Source organism: Globicephala melas, chromosome 10 (genome assembly GCF_963455315.2).
Source record: "Globicephala melas chromosome 10, mGloMel1.2, whole genome shotgun sequence".
Lineage (NCBI taxonomy): Eukaryota > Metazoa > Chordata > Mammalia > Artiodactyla > Delphinidae > Globicephala > Globicephala melas.
This window is the reverse complement of record NC_083323.1, coordinates 32,426,168-32,450,045: the sequence shown is the minus strand read 5'-3', so window position 1 is coordinate 32,450,045 and position 23,878 is coordinate 32,426,168.

Genomic DNA, 23,878 nt, shown 5'->3' with positions numbered 1-23,878 from the left:
CATTTCCCTTCAAATCTATATGCCCTTCTTATAGCAGAGGGAATCTTCACCTATATAGTTAATCAGATTTCAATCCTTCAATGGATCATTTACTGCTTTTAGGATTAAGGTCCATTAAGATTTATTTGATTAATATCCATTTGATTTTTATCATCTTCATTGGAGTACATTTGCTTTAAAATGTTGTGTTAGTTCTGCTGTATAACAAACTGAATCAGCTATACATGTACATATATCCCCATATCCGCTCCCTCTTGCGTTTCCCTCCCACCCTCCCTATCCCACCCCTCTAGGTGGTCACAAAGCACTGAGCTGATCTCCCTGTTCTATGTGGCTGCTTCCCACTAGCTATCTGTTTTACATTTGGCAGTGTATATGTGGCAATGCCACTCTCTCACTTCGTGCCACCTTACCCTTCCCCCTCCCCGTGTCCTCAAGTCCATTCTCTACATCTGCATCTTTATTTGTGTCCTGTCCCTAGGTTCTTCAGAACCTATTTTTTTTGTTTAATTCCATGTTTATGTGTTAGCATATGGTATTTTTTTTTTCTCTTTCTGACTTACATCATTCTGTATGACAGACTCAAGGTCCATCCACCTCACTACAAATGACTAAATTTCATTTCTTTTAATGGCTGAGCAAAATTCCCTTGTATATACGTGCCATATATTCTTTATCCATTCATCTGTCGCTGGACACTTAGGTTGTTTCCATGTCCTGGCTCTTGTAAATAATGCTGCAGTGAACATTGTGGTACATGACTCTTTATGAATTATGGTTTTCTCAGGGTATATGCACAGTAGTGGGATTGCTGGGTCATATGATAGTTCTCTTTTTTACTTTTTAAGGAATGTCCATCCTGTTCCTAATAGTGTCTATATCAACTTACATTCCCACCAACAGTGCAAGATGGTTCCGTTTTCCCCACACCCTCTCCAGCATTGATTGTAGGTTTATTTTATTTTATTTTATTTTTTGGCAGTACGCAGGCCTCTCACTGTTGTGGCCTCTCCTGTTGCAGAGCACAGGCTCTGGACACGCAGGCTCAGCGGCCATGGCTCACGGGCCCAGCCACGCCATGGCATATGGGATCTTCCTGGACCGGGCATGAACCCGTGTCCCCTGCATCAGCAGGCGGACTCTCAACCGCTGCGCCACCAGGGAAGCCCTGTAGATTTTTTGATGATGGCCATTCTGATGGGTGTGAGGTGATACCTCATTGTAGTTTTGATTTGCATTTCTCTAAGGATTAGTGATGTTGAGCATCCTTTCATGCGTTTGTTGACAATCTGTATATCTTCTTTGGAGAAATGTCTATTTAGGTCTTCTGCCCATTTTTGGATTGGGTTGTTTATTTTTTTGATATTGAGCTGCTTATATATTCTGGAGATTAATCCTTTGTCAGCTGCTTCATTTTCAAATATTTTCTCCCAATCTGAGCGTTGTCTTTTCGTCTTGTTTATGGTTTCCTTTGCTGTGCAAATCTTTTAAGTTTCATTAGGTCCCATTTGTTTATTTTTGTTTCTGTTTCCATTTCTCAAGGAGGTGGGTCAAAAAGGATCTTGCTGTGTTTTTTTCTCATACAGTGTTCTGCCTATGTTTTCCTCTAAGAATTTTATAGTGTCTGGCCTTACCTTTAGGTCTTTAATCCATTTTGCATTTATTTTTGTGTATGGTGTTAGGAAGTGTTCTAATTTCATTCTTTTACATGTAGCTATCCAGTTATCCCAGCAACACTTATGGAAGAGGATGTCTTTTCTCCATTATATATTCTTGCCTCCTTTATCAAAGATAATGTGACCATATGTGCATGGGTTTATCTCTGGGATTTCTATCCTGTTCCATGGATCTATATTTCTGTTTTTGTGCCAGTACAATACTACCTTGATTACTGTAGCTTTGTAGTATAGTCTGAAGGCAGGGAGCCTGATTCCTCCAGCTCCGTTTTTCGTTCTCAAGATTGCTTTGGATATTTGGGGTCTTTTGTGTTTCCATACAAATTATGAAATTTTCTGTTTTAGTTCTGTGAAAAATGCCATTGGTAGTTTGATAGGGATTACATTTAATGTGTAGATTGCTTTGGGTAGTAGAGTCATTTTCACAATGTTGATTCTTCCAATCTAAGAACATGGTATATCTCTCCATCTGTTTGTATCATCTTTAATTTCTTTCATAGTGTCTTATATTTTTCTGTATACAGGTCATTTGTCTCCTTAGGTAGGTTTATTCCTAGGTATTTTATTCATTTTGTTGCAATGGTAAATGGGAATGTTTCCTTAATTTCTCTTTCACATTTTTCATCATTAGTGTATAGGAATGCAATGCAAGAGATTTCTGTACATTAACTTTGTATCCTGCTACTTTACCAAATTCATTGATTAGCTCTAGTATTTTGCTGGGAGCATCTGTAGGATTATCTATGTATAGGATCATGTCATCTGCAAACAGTGACAGTTTTACTTTTTCTTTTCAGATTTGGATTCCTTTTATTTCTTTTTTCTTCTCTGACTGCTGTGGCTAACACTTCCAAAACTACGGTGAATAATACTGGTGAGAGTGGGCAACCTTGTCTTTTTCCTGATCTTAGTGGAAATGGCTTCATTTTTTCACCATTGAGAATGATGTTGGCTGTGGGTTTGTCATATATGGCTCTTATTATGTTGAGGTAAGTTCCCTCTATGCCTACTTTCTGGAGGACTTTTATCATAAATGGATGTTGAATTTTGTCAAAAGCTTTTTCTGCATCTATTGAGATTATCATATGGTTTTTATCCTTCAGTTTCTTAATATTGTGTATCACATTGATTGATTTGCGTATATTGAAGAATCCTTGCATTCCTGGGATAAACCCCACTTGATCGTGGTGTATGAGCCTTTTAATGTGCTGTTGGACTCTGTTTGCTAGTATTTTTGCATCTATATTCATCAGTGATATTGGCCTGTAGTTTTCTTTCTTTGTGACATCTTTGTCTGGTTTTGGTATCAGGGTGATGGTGGCCTCATAGAATGAGTTTGGGTGTGTTCCTCTCTCTGCTATATTTTGGAAGAGTTTGAGAAGGATAGGTGTTAGCTCTTCTCTAAATGTTTGATAGAATTCGCCTGTGAAGCCATCTGGTCCTGGACTTATGTTTGTTAGAAGATTTTTAATCACAGTTTCAATTTCAGTGCTTGTGATTTGTCTATTCATATTTTCTATTTCTTCCTGGTTCAGTCTCAGAAGGTTGTGCATTTCTAAGAATTTGCCCATTTCTTCCAGGTTGTCCATTTTATTGGCATGGAGTTGCTTGTAGTAGTCTCTCATGATCCTTTGTATTTCTGCAGCGTCAGTTGTTAGTTCTTTTTCATTTCTAATTCTGTTGATTTCAGTCTTTTCCCTTTTGATCTTGATGACTCTGGCTAATGGTTTAATTACTTAATCTTCTCAAAGAACCAGCTTTTAGTTTTATTGATCTTGCTATTGTTTCCTTCATGTCTTTTACTTTATTTCTGATCTGATTTTTATGATTCTTTCCTTCTGCTAACTTCGGGTTTTTTTGGTTCTTCTTTCTCTAATTGCTTTAGGTGTAAGGTTAGATTGCTTTTTTGAGATGTTTCTTGTTTCTTAAGGTAGGATTGTATTGCTATAAACTTCCCTTTAGAACTGCTTTTGCTGCATGCCATAGGTTTTGGGTCATTGTGTTTTCATTGTCATTTTTTTCTAGGTATTTAGATTTCCCCTTTGATTTTTTCCAGTGATCTCTTGGTTATTTAGTAGTGTATTGTTTAGCCTCCATGTGTCTGTATTTTTTACAGTTTTTTTTTTTTTCCTGTAATTGATATCTAGTCTCATAGCCTTGTGGTTGGAAAAGATATTTGATACAATTTCAATTTTCTAAAATTTACCAAGGCTTGATTTGTGACCCCAGCTATGATCTATCCTGGAGACTGTTCCATGAGCACTTGAGAAGAAAGTGTATTCTGTTGTTTTTGGATGGAATGTCCTATAAATATCAGTTAAGTCCATCTTGTTTAATGTATCGTTTAAAGGTTGTGTTTCCTTATTTATTTCATTTTGGTTGATCGGGCCATTGGGGAAAGTGGGGTGTTAAAGTCCCTGACTATTATTGTGTTACTGTGGATTTCCCCTTTTATGGCTGTTAGCATCTGCCTTATGTATTGAGGTGCTCCTCTGTTCAGAGCATAAATATTTACAATTTTTATGTCTTCTTCTTGGATTGATCCTTTGATCATTACGTAGTATCCTTCTTTGTCTCTTGCAATAGTCTTTATTTTAAAGTGCATTTTGTCTGACATGACAATTGCTACTCCAGTTTTTTTTTTTTTTTTTTTGATTTCCATTTGCATGGAGTATCTTTTTTCATCCCCTCACTTTCAGTCCGTATGTGTCTCTAGGTCTGGAGTGGGTCTCTTGTAGACAGCATATATATGGTCTTGTTTTTTTTATCCATTCAGCCAATCTATGTCTTTTGCTTGGAGCATTTAATCCATTTAAGGTAATTATCGATATGTATGTTTCTATTGCCATTCTCTTAATTGTTTTGGGTTTGTTATTGTAGGTCTTCTCCTTCTCTTGTGTTTCCTGCCTAGAGAAGTTCCATTAGCATTTGTTGTGAAGCTGGTTTGGTGGTGCTGAATTCTCTCAGCTTTTGCTTGTCTGTAAAGGTTTTAATTTCTCTGTGGAATCTGAATAAGATCATTGATGGTAGAGTAATCTTGGGTGTAGGTTTTTTCCTTTCATCACTTTAAATATGTCCTGCCACTCCCTTCTGGCTTGCAGAGTTTCTGCTGAAAGACCAGCTGTTAACCTTATGGGGATTCCCGTGTATACTATTTTTTGGTTTTCCCTTGCTGCTTTTAATTTTTTTTCTTTGTATTTAATTTTTGATAGTTTGATTAATATGTGTCTTGGTGTGTCTCTCCTTGGATTTATCCTGTATGGGACTCTCTGTGTCTCTTGGACTTGACTGGCTATTTCCTTTCACATATGAGGGAAGTTTCCAACTATAATCTCTTCAAATATTTTCTCAGTCCCTTTCTTTTTCTCATCTTCTTCTGGGACCCCTATAATTCGAACGTTGGTGCGTTTAATGAGACTGTCCTCAATTCTTTTCATTCTTTTTTCTTTATTCTTCTCTGTGGTAGTTATTTCCAATATTTTATCTTCCAGATCACTTATCTCTTCTTCTGCCTGTTATTCTGTTATTGATTCCTTCTAGAGAATTTTACATTTCATTTATTGTGTTGTTCATCATTGTTTGTTTGCTCTTTAGTTCTTCTAGGTCCTTGTTTAACGTTTCTTATATTTTCTCCATTCTATTTCCAAGATTTTGGATCATGTTTACCATCATTACTCTGAATTCTTTTTCAGGTAGACTGCCTATTTCCTCTTCATTTGTTTGGTCTGGTGACTTTTTACTTTGCTCCTTCATCAGCTGCATATTTCTCTGTCTTTTCATTTTGCTTAACTTACTGCATTTGAGGTGTCCTTTTCACAGGCTGCATGTTCGCAGTTCCCGTTGTTTTTGGGTTCTTCCCCCAATGGGTGAGGTTGTTCAGTGTGTTGTGTAGGCTTCCTGGTGCAGGGGACTGGTGCCTGTTTTCTGGTAGATGAGGCTGGGTCTTGTCTTTCTGGTGTGCAGGACTGCATCTGGTGGTGTGTTTTGGGGTGTCTGTGAACTTATTATGATTTTAGGCAACCTTTCTGCTAATGGGTCTGGTTGTGTTCCTGTTTTGCTAGTTGTTTGTCATGGGGTGTCCAGCGCTGGAGTTTGCTGTTCGTTGAGTGGAGCTGGGTCTTAGCATTGAGATGGAGATCTCTTGGAGAGCTCTCACCATTTGATATTATATAGGGCCAGGAGGTGTCTAGTGGTCCAATGTCCTGAACTCAGCTCTCCCACCTCAGAGGCTCCGGCCTGACACCTGGCTGGAGCACCAAGACCCCAGGTACATGGAGAGTTTCTTGCCTTTAGGGAAGTCTGAGGTCTTCTGTCAGTGTTCAGTAGGTGTTCTGTAGGAGTTGTTCCACATGTAGATGTATTCTTGATGTAGTTGTGGTGAGGAAGGTGATCACGTCTTACTCCTCTGCTATCTTGAGGTCCTCCAATCCATTAGATATTAAGGCTGGAGAATAATCTTTTGGTTCCATGCTCTGCCCTCAGGCCCACAGGGGCAGCAGCAGTATCTCTCAGTGCTCTCCATGGTGGCCCCTCTTTTTAAACTGTCTTCACGGGCCCTGGTCTTTGAAACTGAGACTGAAGCAACCTTGATTCCTGGGCCTGTAGTGGCAGTGACGGCCCTAAAAGTCTCTGAATCACCTTTGGGGTCATTCTTTCCTTTTTCTGAAGGATAAAGTACGTTAGCAACCGTCTTTCATTCTGTCCCATTCTCTCTCTTCTTTTATTCCCAGCTAACAGTTTTTCTGCTGGTATAATCCCATCTCTATTCCTGGTTTCTGCTGACATAGCTGATTAAACTTCCAGTTCATACTCATACAAATCTCCTTATCAAATGGTTGCTCAGCCACACCTCTAACATTCTCTTCGTGACACACTTTCTCATTTTTTATAACTTGGATAAGTTAAGAAATTATCAAATCTTATATTCTGGTTCTTTTTGACCAATAATTCCTTCAATTTATTTTTCTCTTCTCACTCTTTTCTATAAACTGTAAGGAGAAACCTAGTTGCTCCTATGATACATTGCTTAGAAATAGTTTTAGCTAAATATCCAATCTCCTTTTTTGTAGGTTTTAATACCTTCTATACAATATTAGAACACAATTCAGCCAAGTTCACTGCCACTTTATATCAAGGATCAGCTCTCCTCCAGTTTTCAGTAACCTATTCCTCATTTCCATCTGAAACCTCATCAAAATGGCCTTTAATTTTCATATTTCTACCAGTATTCTCTTCAGGATGATATATGTATTCTCTAAAATTATAGGGGCTTTCTCTATGGCTCTCCTCTTTTTTTTTCCTAAGCCCTCAACAGAATTGCCTTTAGTGTCCATATTTCTATGAACAGTCCCTTCACGGTAATCTAGGCTTTTTCTAGCAGGTATCTCAAAACTATTCTGTTCTCAACCCATCAGCCTGTTAAAAGCCACCTCCACTTTTTTAAGGTATTTGTTAAAGCATCGCTCTACTTCCTGGACCCAAAATCTGTACTAGTCTCTTTGGATTGCCATAAATAAATAGCTTAGACTAGGTGGCTTAAACAACAGAAATTTATTTTTTCACAGTTCTACAAGATAGAAGTCTGAGATCAAGGTGCTGGCTCTTTCGGTTTCTGAGGAGAGCTTTCTTCCTGGTTTACAGATGGCTACCTTCTTGCTATACCTCACATGGCCTTTCCTCAAGTCATGCATAGGGAAACAGGAAGAAAGAGAGACAGAAAGAGAGAGAGAGATGGAGAGAGACAGAGAGAGAGAAGCTCTCTGGTATCTATATATCTATATATTTATACTAATCCTATTGAATTAGAGTCCCACACTTACTGCCTCTATTAACCTTAATTATCTTCCTTAGAATACTCAACTCCAAACACAGCCACACAGGGGGTTAAGACTTAAACTTATGACATTTGGGGAGGAGCGAAGCTTTCAGTCCATAAAACCTGGGTTGCTTCCACCTTTTGACTATTGTGAATAATGCTGCTATTATCATGTTTGAAACCTTGCTTTCATTTCCTTTGCATATGTATAGAATTGCTGAATCCTGTGGCAACATTCGTTAATTTTTTTAACAAATATTTAAGTACTTTCTATTCCATAGGCATTGTGCTGTGACCTGAGAATAAATGAATTCCTTTAAAGCTCACAAGGTCAAGGCCATCCCCTAAAGAAAAGTAATCATTATTTCAGTTTCCTGGATAGAAAGTGCCAAGGTTCAAAGTAACAACACATTTCACTCTCAATAGTGTCCCTCTTTGAGTGATAGTCTTCATGGTCACATTACCTAAAGCCAATTCCTAAAGCTCAGGTCCTTAAAAACAAAGCCACTAATACATTTGCTCATAACTTTTTTATTCAAGTAAATATTCCTCTACCAGAGTGGTGTTTCATTCTCTTAGGTGATTTTTCTATTTGATACTCTTTAGAATTTCAAGGATTTTTTCTACTAATTAAAGATCCTTACTGCTAAAATTTAAGTGAACATTAATTTACAAATTATGAATCTAAGGAGACAGAGAAAGTCAAAAGCAAGAAAAGGGACAATGACTCCCTTGTGATTAAGGAAACTGCAGCTGTAGCATTTCCCCTTATCTGTCACTTCCTTCACTTTTTGTTTAACTTTACTGTGATAGGGGGAATGGGTCAGAAACATGATTTTGGAAGTGTAACACCATCCTCTCATACTATCAGTCATGAAAAAGAATGAGAATGTCACTTTACTCCTACAGCAAAGCAAATTACAAATGGAATAACAAACTTAAATAGCATACCCCAAAATGAAAGAAATAAAATTAATGTTACAAATTTGGTGGGGAAATACCCCTCTAAATTTGGAAACAATTGAAGAAATACTACTAAAAGATCAATATATATGGCAACATAAAATTAACTAAGAAGGAACAAAAGAATATTCATCAACGGTATAAGCAATTATTGGATGGACTCTGTTCTGCACCAACAATGATAAAAGTCACAGCATGTCTCAGAGCATAAACTAAAGGGTAACAGACATGAAAACAATCATGTCCAATATCATAGAATGAGAGAGAAAGAGAGATTTACCTATATCTGTATTGTTAGTCTCAAAGCAATAAATTGTTGAAAATCATGTTTAACACACAAACTTCATGGCTCACATTCAAACTGCTGTTTTTCAAGCAGAATGGATATTTCTAATCATTTAAAATACATCAACTCTTCCTGTCCACCATTTATGGATTAGGTTCATGGTTCACACACACTCATCTCTCTATACATAAAGTCTTAGATTTCTACTAGCAAAGATCTCTTTATTACAAAGCTCTTCTTGTGACTTTAGTAATTTAATAAAACATTTTCTTTCTTTTCACTATTTATGTTTATCTTTTAAATTTAAGCCATCTCAACACTTTATTTACACTGTGTCTTTTTTTTTCTTTTAATAACTATTCTTAAATATTTTATGGAAGTAAGATAGGGCTGATTCACTTTTTAAGGTAAACCCCAAGTAAAGTATAAGTTAGATCTTTTATTATTGAACTATATTCTTTTATTATTGAACTACATATTATTGAACTACATTTTTATTATAAAACTACATTTTATTATTGAACTACATTCTACATTCTTTTATTTTGAACTACATTCTACATTCATTCTTGATATTACATGATATACTAATAAATGGTGGTTCTGTGATTTTGTTGTTACTATTAATACTCTTTTGGTTTTCATTTTGCTTTGTCATTGGAAGCAATATAATATAGTGAAGACAACTTTGTCAGCACACAAAAAGACATTTGAATTTTCACTGTATGATTCAGTTTTCTATGTATCAATGAAGTTGATCATTTTTTTCTTATAATAAAGATAAATAAAACAATATGAAAGACTATGTTGCTATATAATGTCCTTAGAGGAATGATGCTATATAAATTAAAATAAGTGATATTTTAATCATTATTATTTACCACTACTTGCCCATTTTATAAAACAATCCATTTCTTTGCTCTTCATGATGTGCTCACCATGATTTCTCTTGCTATTCCTCCAACTAATGGCTATAATTGGCACAGTATTATAATGTGTTTGTGTGAATTACATATCATCCTTGAGGGAAAAAAATTTTTGGCATCACTGTTTTCCAAACAATTCCCTCTCATGTAATCTCTTTCATATTATAATGCCCTAGACATATTAACCTGTATTGGTACAAGTTAATCTTATTTTCTCTAGTTTTTTATAATTTTAGATTCCCAGACTTCTTAGAAAGAATTCCCAATGAAATAGCATTGGCAGCATTTTAAACAACTGATAAAAAAATAATTTAAAAATTAATAAGCATCAAACTCAAAGACTTAACCTAGAATATTTCCAAATGTAGTACAGATATATCTATCAATTCATTTAGCTTGTCTCCTTTGATACTTTTATATAACTTGATATATTCAAAACAATATTAAGTATTTGTAATATTGAGATACCTTCTCTTCTGTGGGCCTGCTATTAAATTTATTTTATCTGGTCAATTTATATGAGTAAATATTATTTTGTTCCTTTAATTAATTTTATGTTGCTATATATATTCATCTTTTAATAGTATTTCTTCAATTGTTTCTAAACTTAGAGATATTTTCTTCTCTATGGGCCTGCTATTAAATCCATTCTGTCTTGAAATTTCTTTATATAAAGATATATTTATATTTTATATAAAGATTTTCTTGTTGTTCTTTGGTTTTGACAGGACTTTTTTTACTTGAAAGCAACACAAATCCACTTCAATAAAACTTCCAGAAAAAATAAGATTTTATTGGAAGATATTGCATATAACTCAAAAAAAAATTCAAGAAAAAGTTAAACAACAAGACTGCATAAATTGTCAGCTACCATAACATTAGCAACAGGATGTCATTATCCTTAACTTTGAAGTTAGGACTTGCTTCACCATTAATGTCATGCAAGTCCTAACTTCTCTCTCATTGCAAATTCTCAGTAAAGAAACTGTTTAGCCCTGGCTGATTAGATCTCCTTATCTAATCAGGCAGGATCAAGAAGGAAGTGTCATTTGGAAGACAAACATATAGCCAAGAGAATTTATTCTCTTAGTGTATGAGGCTATGGATGGACCAAGGGATTATCATATTTAGTGAGGTAAGTCAGACAGAAAAAGACAAATATCATGTGATATCACTTATATGTGGAATCTAAAGAAAAGTGATACAAATGAATTTATTTACAAAACAGAAATAGACTCACAGACATAGAAAATTACTTTATGGTTACCAAAGGGGAAAGGGTGGGGGGAGGGATAAATTAGGAGTTTGGGATTAGCAGATACAAACTACTACCTATGAAAAAATAAACAATAAGGATCTACTGTAAAGCACAGGGAAATATATTCAATATCTTGTAATAAACTATAATGGAATAGAATCTGAAAAAGAATATATATTTATAATATATTTATAATTAATATATATATTTATATATATTATATTTATATATATATATTAATATTTATATATATATATTTATAATTAATATATTTATATATATATATATAAAACTGGATCAGTTTCCTGTATACCTGAAACACAACATTGTAACTTAACTATACTTCCATTAAAAAAATGGTTAAAAAAAGAAATAGCTCAATACTGAAAGCAACACAGTGTTCTTCAAGTTTAGAATGAGTAAATAAATCCTGGTGTATTCATACAGTGGAATAGTATATAGCAAAGGACATAAATAAGCTACAGTTGCATGTATCACTGTGGTTGAAACTCAAAAACATAATGTTAAAGGAAAGGAGCAAGTTTTCATAAAATATTATAGCACTATATGAAATTCATAGAGATTATTTACAATATCACTATATATTGAAAATATAATAAAGAAAACTAAATAAATATTCAACACAGCACTCAGACAGTGATTTATACTGGGTAGTGAAAGAAGAGGGGAACATAGAATATTTCTAAGATATGGGCAAGGTTCTGCTTCACAATCTGAGTGGTACACAACTGTGTTTGCTTTCTTTTGATTAAATCAGTAACACTATTGCTATTAATATTATTAAATTAGTAATACTATCATTATAATTAAAATATGCATATGGAGATCAATGGAATATTTTAGGATCCCCACTGACTTTTTGATTTAGCACCAGCAAACTTTAAGCCTCATTTCCTCTCTATGTCCAGGTCCATCGTCTCTCCAACTTTCTGATAAAGCCCCCCTGAATACACACAAACACACACAAGCATTTATGTTCTGTTGCTGTTTCTTTTACATTTGGTGCCAGACAGAAAGTCAGTTCTTCCACCAACAAGATTTTCCTTCAGAAATGATGGTGTACTTTTGCTTGCCTCTTTCCTGACTTCCTCCCAGGAAGCACATCCTCTGCCCCTGGCTGTGGGACATCCCAGCCATGTGAATCAATATAATATGTTCTTTGATGGTCCCAAAGGCTAATTGTCATCAGTTTTGACAAAGGAACCTCACTTTAGGAGGAACCTTTTCCACATCACAGTGATATTGCTATAATAATACATATATGATTTTTGCACTCTGTGATGCAGTTTTGATGTCAAATATAGCTTAAGGTTAAATTTTTCAGTGCTGTTGCCCACTCTCACCACTCTTCTTCAACACAGTTTTGGAAATTTTAGCCACAGCAATCAGAGAAGAAAAAGAAATAAAAGGAATCCAAATTGGAAAAGAAGTAAAGCTGTCACTGTTTGCAGATGACATGATACTATACATAGAGAATCCTACAGATGCTACCAGAAAACTACTAGAGCTAATCAATGAATTTGGTAAAGTAGCAGGATACAAAATTAATGCACAGAAATCTCTGGCATTCTTATACACTAATGATGAAAAATCTGAAACTGAAATTAAGAAAACACTCCCACTTACCATTGCAACCAAAATAATAAAATATCTAGGAATAAACCTACCTAAGCAGAAAAAAGACCTGTATGCAGAAAATTATAAAACACTGATGAAAGAAATTAAAGATGATACAAATATATGGAGAGATATACCATGTTCTTGGACTGGAAGAATCAACAGTGTGAAAATGACTCTACTACCCAAAGCAATCTACAGATTCAATGCAATCCCTATCAAACTACCACTGGCATTTTTCACAGAACTAGAACAAAAAATTTCACAATTTGTATGGAAACACAAAAGACCCTGAATAGCCAAAGCAATCTTGAGAATGAAAAACGGAGCTGGAGGAATCAGGCTCCCTGACTTCAGACTAGATGCAGTTATCTTGGGGAGGAAGGGAGGGAAGGGAATCAAGGAGAGCTGCCAAGGGGGCTTCAACCGCTATTTTAAAATTCCATTTCTCTAAAACAAAAGATGTGAGGCAATCCTAGCAAATTTGTTAAGTTTAAATTCACTTTTGGTGCATTTAAAAAATATGTCAGTATTTAAGAAATGAGGCAGATAAATATCAGTGAAGCCTTCCTCCAAACACTCTGCAAAACCGTTACACTGTAATGTCCTCATTTACTATTATAAACAAAAGGATAAGGGAAGACCTAGATTGATTCTCATTCATCTTTGTTCCATATCGAACTTAATTCTAGTATTCAATTAGGCTGATCAAATGATTAAATGAGGTATTTGCATACTTTAATACACTAGTGATAAAACATTTTAACATTTAAGTGAGTTAGAACTACAATAATCTATCAATAATGTATTGTCTTCCACAAACATACAAATACACATCAGACAATAACTACACACATAAATCTGTGTATGGTTTTATATATATATGATTTCTACGTGATATATGGGTATATATCACAAACACAGACACATATACACACACAAGAATTTGTGATTAAATGTCTAAATAATCCAAAGAAAGAAGAGACCCTCATTTCTATTCTAGGAAAACATGTTGAAAAAGAAAGTACACATCAATTAAAATATCTCCTTAATTCTGTTTGTTTCGTAAGCTGGGAAACATTTGTTACATACAGTTTTTCCCAGTCTTTTGAAGTTAAAGGAACCTAGAGCATATTTTGACTGTATTATATCATATATTTCTTTATTCATTCAAACTAGCTCAAAATTGTTTTGGCCAAGGACATTTCAAATAGTGTACTTCTATAGGTATACATCTTCCCCCAAATAAAAAAAATTTGGAAAAATGGCAAAAGTAGGAAACTACTAAGAAACTAAGCATTACCTAGTTTGTATTTTTTTTAGGTGGACTGAGACCAGTTAATAATAATTCCTTGGCATGTTCTAAGGTAAGTACTTCAAATCTTGTGGGAAAAAAATCAAATCAAATAAAGAAGCTTAATGTCAATAAAAATATGCAGAGGATAAATACCACTGATAGAAACAATACTTATTTCTGCATTGAAGTCATAAGCATTCCTACAGAGAACTCTTAATCAGAACTTGTTTTCATTCAACAGATATATACTGGTGGATCACTTTAGTATTTAAATAATGAAACAGTAGATTGAGATACCATTGATGATTAATTGCCCTACTTAAACATCCCATAATTCCCATGCTTAATTTTATATATTTCAGTCTACCTTATTAAACTAATTATCTCCCAACTAGGCTGAAAGCTCCTTGAGAGTAGTATCATATCTTTGTATATGTCCAGCACAGTGCCTGGTACGTGACAGAAATTTAATGAAGAGTTGTTACATGAGTGTACCACTGTACAATGGATTGGGAACCAGTGTAGCTCAACACAGACAACACACGATAATTCATGAATATTTATGAAATTTTTATTCTCAGAAGATTTAGTTTTGCATTTAGTAGGGTAAACTAATTTTGTTAGATTATCCCAAAGTAAGACTTTAGGATTAGTTTCCAATTTAAAGTTGTAAAGAATTAATTAAGAAAAATTATGAGATTATACAAAATGAACGAAAACATTGCATTTAAATTTATTGGTAATGTTTCTTTTATATTTTCCATAATATTAAAAATCAATATATAGTTTCTTTATGTATATATTCAGATATATGCAAATGTTTGAAACTCTATTTGAAATCAACCCTTATGTTATTATATCAGTGCCCCTAGCACAGGACATAACAAAAAGTAAACAAGGATCATTTGTTGATTAAGTGGTTAAAAATCATTAAATTCATTAGTAAATGGGAAATCTATACCCCAGAGTAACTGTTTCCTTAAATAAAACTACATGGCTAAGTTATTATTCTCCAATTTACACGGTAGCTCTCAGTTTAGATATTGTATTATTGGTCCAATTTGGAAAATTATTTTTAAATTATATAATTTGCAATGATGGGCCTAGTTTCTATGAGGTGAAACATCATTTTATAATCATTATTTACTCCATTGATTCTTTTAGGCTTATTTTACTATATTCACTCTTAAGTTGATTGATTCTTATATATTTCTCTATTGTAGAATCAAATGAATTAAGGGCCTGAGTTATTTCACATAATATAGTTATCACTTTCCAAACATAATCAATATAAAAGATAATTAAGTTGCCTGTATAATGTTACATTTTAAATGTTATAGTATATTAGAAAATATTTGGAATCTTTACCTGTAAACAAAACGTTTTTCTTGAAAAAAAGAGAAAATATATCCACAAACATCACCATTCTAATCAACCTCATTTTGAAAAGCTTTGGCAGTGTTAGGGCATTTTAACTTGTGATAATAAAAGTAGTATAAATAAAAAACTCAAATAGCATTTCACATTTTTCAAAGTAATCTGATTTAAATATCTTACTAAATCATCAAACTAATCTATGGGGATAGATGAATAGGAAATTTAGAAAGGAAAAATGGAATGCTCTGTCTGAATGGCTTTTCTAGAGGCTTCTTCAGAGATGGAGCTAACTTTAAGTAAATGCATTGGCAGGTTCCCTGCCTTCCAAATGGCTTTCTAGAGACCATGACGGATTTTGTAATGGAGATGGCTGAAGGGTTGCAATTTCTCTTCAGGATTCTATGCCTCACTGTGATGATTGCTGAATAATTTTTGCTCCTCAGTGGGCCCACAGTAGTAAGTGTTGGTCTATATCCAAGTCCTTATGCTTAAGATACTAGGAGAGACATGAATTTTTTCATACTTGGCATTTCACCATCTGCTCTCATGCTTCTTGGCTTGGTCTGTCCATAACGACAAACTTTTTGGTAGGAAATTGCAGGTGTTGCCAGTGATTTCCTTGATCTGCTTCTTAATCCCAGAATAATTTCTAGGGACTAGTTCCTGAACATATTTCATGCTATTTATACTGCAAAAGAACAGTACTGTTTTCATTTCCCCATTACCTATAATATTCTTACTATCTCTTAAATGAGTCTTTTGCTTAATGGTTGTATAAAGAGCAACAGTTTCATAGCAATCATTCTGAAGTTCTCCTGCTGGAAATGATCCAGATGAACCCTCAATATCAATCTAATACCAAAATGTTTTCAAATTGTCTGCTCTGTCTGCAGAAAATGTGACCAAATTAAAAATTTAACAATTTGTTGATCTACTCTTTCAAATGCATTTATTCCACAAATACATATTGACTGTTGCTATATATTAGGCACTATACTAAGACTGAAAAAAAAACAATTCTACATCAGTATATTGAATACAATTTACTGTGTTATAAAAATAGTAATATCCAGATAGTCTGCAGTGGTTATTGAAGAATACAGTGTTTGTCAGTATCTTGAACTTCTTTTTATAACTCTAAAATTCTTTGACTTCCTTTTTTAAATAACATAAAAAATGAAGAATTCTTGAAGGAATTTTCTTATTTTTTTCATTCAAATGGAACAACATCTTGCATCTTGGACTCAGAAGTCATTCACTCCTAGTTCACATTAGCATATGCAAGCAAGATTTTACCTTTCATTAAAGTTGCATTGATGGGTCTTTGTTCTATATAAATTTAATCTTAAGTTTTCAGCTCTTCTCATTGACATTATGTGATAAACAGAATGGATTTGGAAAATACCAGGCAAAGTTTGAAAAGTGGCATAGAACAGATTGCATCTTAAAAGTAGAATTTACCTTTTATAGCATATAAATCAGATGGCTTGCAGCCCTCCTCTTTCCACATATGAGAAAACATAAATTCAGAAAGGTAAAGCAATTTACCAAAGCCAGTGGCAAAACATGGTATATAACTCAAGTCTCCTAAAATTAGTCTATACTTAATTAGACTAATTTGCCTTCTATGGCATTTATCTGTCATATTTTTGGCTGGCTATAACCCATCCTCTCACCCTATTCCAAACTTCCTCTCAATTCCCACATCTTCATTTGAAGGTGATTCCTTATTGTATGATCTTTTCAGCAGAGTAATTCCAACCACCCCTTTTCCACTGCCTCCCATAAGAAAAGCTCAGGAAATCCTATTGTTCCTCTAACTATTCACGGATACATTCAGAGAACAGGAATATAATCAAAACTCTGTAAATGAGATGCATACTGCAAGTATTTGTAGCTTAAGTTACCAATACAAAAATAGAGGCAACTTTTGGTTGTCAGATTTAGTGCAACACAATTGTTTCAGATTCCACACAGTACTAACAGCTAGCATTGGGCCAGATGGTTCCTTTCAAAGGACCCACACAAGTGAAGGACTGTAATTTGTACTGCCAAACCTCAGAAACTCTCTTGGTCTTTATTCATTTTCCAAGCATGGAAAACTAGCCTCCCATGGAAACATTACATCCCACCTCATAATTTCCTTCTCTCTTGTTCTCTCTCTCTGATGGTGCCTGAGTCAAATATGCTTTAAAATACCTGTTTTTTTTTAATGGTAAAATAAATACAAACAAAAAAAGATTGTGCTTGGTTCGAATGCCCTCAGCAGGAAGTCTTTGCACATTAGAAAAACGGGAGTACTGCTGATTCCAAGTAGTACAACTATTTCCTTGCATTAAAATTTTCCTTTTTTTTTCTGGCTTATTATAATAAATAACCTGGCAGCATAAACATTATATTAAAATAAAGACAAAATTAATTCATTATTCATGTTCAGTTTTTTTCTCTTAGTTTGTTTACAATACCACCCATGAACACTGGGAACTTGTTTAAGTTCCCAGTGTATATTGACATTGTTCTAGCTTCTAGTTATTGTTGCTTTTTTTTTTTTTTTGGTCCACAGAAAATGTTTATTTGATGTAACAAATCAATACATTTATTGTTAGATCCAACTGCAAAGGGAAAAAGGAATGAAAAATTTGTACAATGCATAGAGAAAAACAAGATGTTTACTGTGACAACCAGTCATCTGTATATTTCTAAGATAATGCTTCTAAAATTACTCAATTATTGAAATCGATGTGAAAATAGAAAGATGTTAATAGCGACAGAGTGCATAAAACCAAACATCAAATTTTGAGCAAATTAACATACTAGGCATTTTTACTAACAAGCACAGGTAAATAAGATCAGCAGTTCCTAATGAAATTCCAAGTTCTCTTTCTGCCACTAATAAGAGCAATAATAATTAAAAAAATGATGTTAATGACCCACAGGGATATTGTAGTAAGGGTCATTGTATTATATGACCCTTCCCAAGAAACAGAATTATCTGGAATGCCTAGGACGATGTCAGACCCAACTGGGTGTCTAGCATTACTGACTATCAGTCAAACCAAAAAATGATATGGTTAGGGATAGATCAATTGTATGATATTCACAGAAGATAAAACTGCCCATTATGCCTTACTGTGTGAGGCCCCTGTCCAAATATACATTTTGATTTTAAAATATATTACAATTTATGGGCCCATATACAGTACAGTAATTTATTAATGAGTATTTAGAATAATGGGACAATATGGGTAGAGAAGAGGTAATTACCTATTTGCTTTTCTGTTTTATTAGTACAGATGGAGATTCTTCATATCACCTAGGCACCATCTCTTTACATTAAGGTCCACTATGAGAAAAAGGCAGCAATGCTCTTATTATGACATGAGTCTTTGGAACCAGGTTGTATTATAACAATATAGATCTCCAAGCCTCAGCAGTTCCCAAATACCATTTAATGCTAGAGACACAATTTCTTATGATTGCTTCCTCCATTGTGCTTCCAGAAATAATGGATTCCAAGGACTCTCAAAGACAGTACCTGTGCTCCATTGATGATAACAATAAATGCAAGGCTTAAATTATGGAGGAAAATATGAATGATAATTTATTTCCTACTATGTTAAATTTAGCACTGGTAATCTTGTAAACAAAGAACAATACCTCTTCCAACCATACATTCTTCTCTTGAACATTTTAAGCTGTAATCACTTCATTCCTAGAATGTGATATCCAGTGATGACTACATCTCTGCCTTCTACACATTGCCACTAGCAGGACGGACAGACAAAGGGCCCATGGATGGAAACAGAAGAGTTGCCACATTGCTAAAAGATTGTTCTACCCTTGTCTGACATGCTTAAGACACACCCAGGAGAGCATGATGTTACCACATAACAAGAGAGAAAATCTGTGGGAAAGCCATTTGGTATTGTGAAGTAAGTATCTTGTAAGCCATAGGAAAAGGCACAGACACATAGGAAGACTGCTTGGCACAGTGTGGAGCCTGTGGAGAAGATCACGAGACAATCTTTGGTGCCAGTGGCTGGCACACGGGGTAAAGGAATTCTGCCATCACCTTCACTGCCCTGAGGTGGTGTAGATTTGAGGCAGCACACGGTCAAACCACTGACAGGCAAAAGTCCAGGTTTCTTGGTTGTTAGCAGTGAAACATGGGTAACCAGAGCCCTGACTCATTCTGAGTCCAGTGAGAATGAGAGACCCTAAATCAAGTCATCAGCACCATCTGGCAGTGAAATAATATGCTCCAACTAGCAGGAATGATCCTTACCAGGCTTGCTCCTGGAATGAGGGCTCAGCTGCAGGGCCTGTGATGACCCTTAGACATTAGACCTGGAGCTCCTTGGTGTTATCAGGTCAACGAAAGGAATGTGTGAAGAGGGGGCAGGGAGAAGTGTTGTAGGGGAGCATAGGGTGCCCTGATGAGACAAATGGGCACAGATTTCACACAGGCTCCAACCCGGGTTTAAAGTGAGTTTAAAGCACCACAACCAGATGACACAGTTGACTGCAGGCTTCCCAGCCACTGGATGGGAACTGAGATAATTTTGAGGTAGGCATTTCCATCAACCATAACTCAGTAATGACCAGGTGTGAACTTTGGGCACCCTTTCTTAATGGCACTGAGGACCTGATAATTCAAATGGCAAAAAAAATTAAGATACTTGAAGAGGGCAATGTTGGTATAAACTTCGGACCTAAGGGTGTAATATGTTATAGATACTTATTTTGGTAATTCAGAATACACATCTACAACTTTTCTTTTCTTCTTTCTTTCTTCCTTCCTCCCTCCCCCTCCCTCCCTCTATCCCTCCCTCTCCATCCTTCCTTTCTTCCTTCTTACTATCTAGAAGGATGTAAAAATCAAGTAATCTAACTCCTATCAAGGTATAGATTAGAAGAATGAATAATGGTGTTCACCAAAACAAAACTTAATGCAAGTAGTGACAAAAAAACTTAATGCAAGGTGTTCTGAGAAAATAGAAGTTGTATGAAAAGTCAAATGCAGTTTATAACTCCAAATTGAATAGGCAAAGGAAATGACCAAGAGGCACTGACCCAGGCAGGATGGAAGGAGATAGATACTAATTTCTACCTGTAATAGGGAATTGGCTTTGAAAGGATGCCGCAAAATGAAATATTTCGTACTGCTTTAATACACAGTATTTCACAGATGATTGCATGCTTCATTTAAAATTAGCACAGAAGTGAAAACAATGAATTGACAACCCAAAAGGGAGAAAGAATAGAAAGACAAAGTAAGGCTGCCATTCAGAAATCAAAGTTGAATTGAATCATCAGTCATTTGCAATTCATTATAGGTTTTAGGTTGTTTTAAAAATTAACTGTATTTTCCTTTTTCAGAGAAAGATATGAAGATGATTATATGACAGTCTGTGACAATCTGTGAAACTAAATAAGAAAGTGTTTCTTAGAGGCTATCTTCCAGAAGAATGAGTTTAAGAATATATATGAATATATATTCCCTCCAAAAACAAACTGTGAAACAATTCTTTTAGCATCAAGTTTTAGCCCTCCAATTTCTATAAAAGGAAAAGAAAACAAAATTCTATCAATATTTCTGACATTTACTTATGTGTTGAAAGGTTTCCACAAGTAGAAAGTAGGCTTTCAGCCAGTATGTTTTTCCAAGTAATTCTCATTAGTCAACACTCTAAAAGAAAAGTCATCTCACTTAATGCCATTTTAAGTGGGCTTTAATCCACAAGTAGTTTTAAATTTCATGACATCTCAAAATTTGCAGGCCCGAATATAGAAATCATCATGTAAACACTTAAATCCCTTTGTGTGCATACATGTATCTGAGTATTTAGTAAAGAATGAATCAGGGTCATAATTAGAATGCTCTTCATTAATTGTGCCCATTTACAATTTCCTGTACAACTATGAAAAGTGAAGTAATAACTCTTCATGTATAGGTAGGCTCCATTGGCAGAAGAACTTGGAAAACGCTTTTATATCAGTGACACTAATTACTTCAGATAGAAAATCAGTGAAGTTGATTCAATATAGATTTGTTTTTCCTCAATCAATTTATACAAATAGAGAAAGCTTTCAAAGTTCAATTTTTCAATGGTAAAATATTTGACATTATGTGAATGCTCCAAATTCAATTTAAAACATCAGCACTGAAGATACACTTACGTGTTTTTTGTGTAATGTTATGAATACATATTTTGGTAGACCTTATTTTCGTGGAAATTTTTTTTTTTTTACTAATTTACTACTAAATTAAAATAAAGTGGGCCAGCAATGCACTTGGAATTGGCCATAGTTTATACACAATCTATGACTGCTACCAGCTAATGTGGGATATTTAATCAATCTTAAACTCAAACTTGGAAAATTTATAATTTTTAAATATAACACATAATTAAACTAGAAAATTGTGGTGAACCTGCTGTTAAAATAAAAACATTTAAAAAAGACTTGACATGGCAAGTGATTTCTTTGCTGCCCCATCATTAAACAGACTTTATAACTGTTTCAGCCTTTGAAGAACTATTCTCTAAATCAATAGTGTTAGTCCACTAAATGTTGGTTGTATCTTATTTATAACCAGTTGGAAATCCTTAATTAATCAATTAAATAAGGCCAGGCAACTTTAGATTTTGAAGTTTTAAGTGAATTGTGATTACTGAAAACAAAGTCTACAAAAAAGATAATGAAATTTATTCTTTAAAAGCAAGGACCAAACGGAATGAATTACTGATGAGAACTTGTTTATAAGATTTAATTTTGAGATTCTATTATTAAGCTTTAATATCTCAACCTACAGTAAGATGGAATTCCTGTTTTTAATTGGATAAATGTATAACTGGAAACTGAAGGAAATTGAAAAAACCTATGATTTTGCAGCATCTTTTTTGTAACATTTAAAAGACTCATTAACGCAGACAAGGTATTTGAGGAATTTTGCTTCTGGTAGATATATGTGAAAATAAATGGGCTGAAATATTTATAAAATTTAATTCTAAATATGGAATTATATTTACCATTTAGGAACATTTGCTCAGTAGCTGTAGAGAGAATATTATTTCAGTTAAGATATGGTATTTTAGGAAGGGTCAGTTGAAGATCTCAACAATTTCAAATTAATCAACTATAAAATAAAACTTAGAAGAATGTTGCAAGAAATATTTTCTGAAAACAATTAAAAATATGTCCATATTGAAAATAATACATTCTTCAGAAAAATACTAGTGACATAGTACTAGAGAAAGATATGGATAAGAAACTGATTAAAGACATGCATATGTCCTAAGAATAAGGACATATTCTGCCTATGTTCAGAAAAATCAATGTACAGTTTTATTTTTTACTTTGCTTTAATGTATACAAATGTTATTTTTATTTCTTTAGAAATAATTTCATATTTGAATGTGTTTCTGAATTAAATCATTTTAAAAATCAATCAACATATACCTATGATTAACTATCTAATATTTTACACTTTAACTTTGTTAAGAGAGTAGACTCATGTTAAGTGTTCTTACAATAAGAATAATAAATATAATGAAATCATTATGGGACTTTCACTCTCTCTTTCTTAACCATCCAGCATTTCAGTATTTCTACCAAATTGAATTCACATTCTGAACAAAATACTTCACTCCAGTCACAATTAACTTTTTAGATACTCAAAATTTTCACTTCCAATATTTATTTTCAACCACTATTAAAAAAAAAAACAAACTGTTAAGACCTCTTGCCTAACAACAAATACTTCAAAATTACGAACATGGTCCACAGGCCTGAGTGCTTTAGAGCTTGATGAGATAAGCACCCTTATTACCTACTTTTTATAGGTGAGGACACTTGAGGCACAGAGAAGCTAAGCAAATCAGTCCAAGGTCACTTAGCCAGTAAATGGATGAGCCAGAAGGAAAACTGATGCAGTCTGCAGGATAGTGTCCTTTACATAAACTAGTCTTAGAGTTCTGTGCTAAATTGTTTCATAATTACTGTATAACTTTACCTTCATTCACTTGATTTTAAGTTTATAAATGTATGAATCAGGATTTATAACTTTTATCACTTTCCATTTCCCTCTCATTGTGTAGTACTTGGTTATGTTTGTTTCCAGTTGAAACCGGGCACTCCTCAAGCAACTGAATAGCACCTATTTGTGGAATAATTGATTGGCCTTAAAAGCTGAAATGTAAGCGGACTCAAAAATTAAAATGGAGTGTTTTTTTCAATTTAATTGTTCATAATTATTTTTCTGGTCCACTCTCAAAGACCAGTGGGGAATGGGGAAGGAAAAATAAAAACAACAATATTTTAACAATCCACAATTTAAAGTATTTGGCTACCATTTCAACTATCTAAACTGTGCCGTATCTACTAATCATAAAAAAATACTAGCCTTAGTTGAAACACTAGAGTTCCTTTAGCCTAATCTTCTCACAGATGCAGTATCACTTATCTTAAAAATTTGCTTTATTCATATGCATATCTGTTCCTGGTATGATTGTTTTTAAAAAATCTTTAAAATTACAGAGGTAAAAATCCTTCCTTTTCATTACTCATAACTTTTCCTTCTTAAAAAATATTTGCTTCAATGTCGTATTCTTCTTTATAAATGAGAATTCTAAAGGAAGCTT